Here is a 1,370-nt window from a genome sequence, read left to right on the forward strand (position 1 = left end):
ACACACACACTCACACACACACACTCACACTCACTCACACACACGCCCGTGGAGGAACCGAGAGCCTGACAGACAGGGGAAATGACACAGCTAGACAGAAGAGGCAGGAAACGAAACAAACTATTAAAAAGTGAAATTCTGCACAATTTAAACCTGAGGTAAACAAGTAAGCGAAATAACCTAACAAGAAGTACTGTGGTGGTACCAGGGTACAGTAATGGTATCTGTTGGTAACACCACGGTACTTTGAAATATATAAAGCACTGGTATACATGACATATATTCATATAACATAGTTTCCATTAAAAAACATGATACCAACAGTTACTGAGAAATTTCAGGCAATTTATGGGTTAAGCTCATCGAAATTAATAAAATTTAAATTGGTACAATTCAATTTTATAATATAACAATACAGTTTATTAATTTTATAATATATTTTAGGTTAAAATTTCTGGGAAAGTAATTGAAATTTCTATTATACAAATATATATATATATATATATATATATACACACAATACAATAAATAATAATAATACTTGTATTATATATATATATATAATTTTGTTTTTTATATTTTATTTAATTTTAATTAAATTTTATACATTACATTTTGTTAAATTTTGTAATATAAATAATAAATCCATTGCATAATAAAAATATATGAAATAATAAAATAAAAGCTCATGGAGAAAGCATAGAAAAATGTTTAATTTTAAAATATTTTATTCTCAATCTCTAAAAAAATGACTGGAAAAGTCATGTAAATTCATTCAGTCAAGAATTTACTTCACTAGTCAAAAAGTGTGTGAAATCCATTGTACAACCTAGTCTGTGCATTGACATTTTAAAGAAACAAAAGAGAATTAGTACTGGTGGTTTAATCTGTAATAAGGACTAGTCTGAGAGTTTTGACTAAGAGCCTTGTCTCTAGACGGTCGTTACCAATTAAAGACGGCCTGCAGGCAGCTGGTTTCATTCAACAAGTGCACAACTGCAGTCTAGAGCGACTGGCCTAGATGTGCTGTTAATCCTTAAAGTGTGATGATGCATGCTTCTGCGAAATAAATATACTTCCTTCCATAAATGGACACATTTGGCTTATTAAAACACATTGAATGCCCACCCAGACTGCAGAAAGTCAAGATGTGCACATCCTAGCACTGCCAGCTAAACTTAAACTAGTGTGACGCTGATATATTAATACTGAACCGGGAAGACTGTATTTTGAGTTTAAACCCTTGTTAAAGGCTGACTGCCACATGGAGAGGGAATTGTTGAGGATGTGGAGCTATTTCCAGGCTCAGTGTTGGATAACTGGATTTTTCAGGATCTCTTCCGATGAATAGTCAAGACCCCCCCCCCCCT

At 32.8% G+C, this 1,370-nt stretch overlaps 1 protein-coding gene across 1 annotated transcript in view; it reads left to right on the top strand.

Moving 5' to 3' along the window:
• LOC107737167 (neurogenic locus notch homolog protein 1) overlaps positions 1–1,370 on the top strand; it is a 45,269-nt gene that overhangs the window by 3,959 nt on the left and 39,940 nt on the right. The gene's annotated exons all lie outside the window — the stretch shown is intronic.

The sequence above is a fragment of the Sinocyclocheilus rhinocerous genome, unplaced genomic scaffold (genome assembly GCF_001515625.1).
Source record: "Sinocyclocheilus rhinocerous isolate Xijiao unplaced genomic scaffold, SAMN03320098_v1.1 scaffold284, whole genome shotgun sequence".
Lineage (NCBI taxonomy): Eukaryota > Metazoa > Chordata > Actinopteri > Cypriniformes > Cyprinidae > Sinocyclocheilus > Sinocyclocheilus rhinocerous.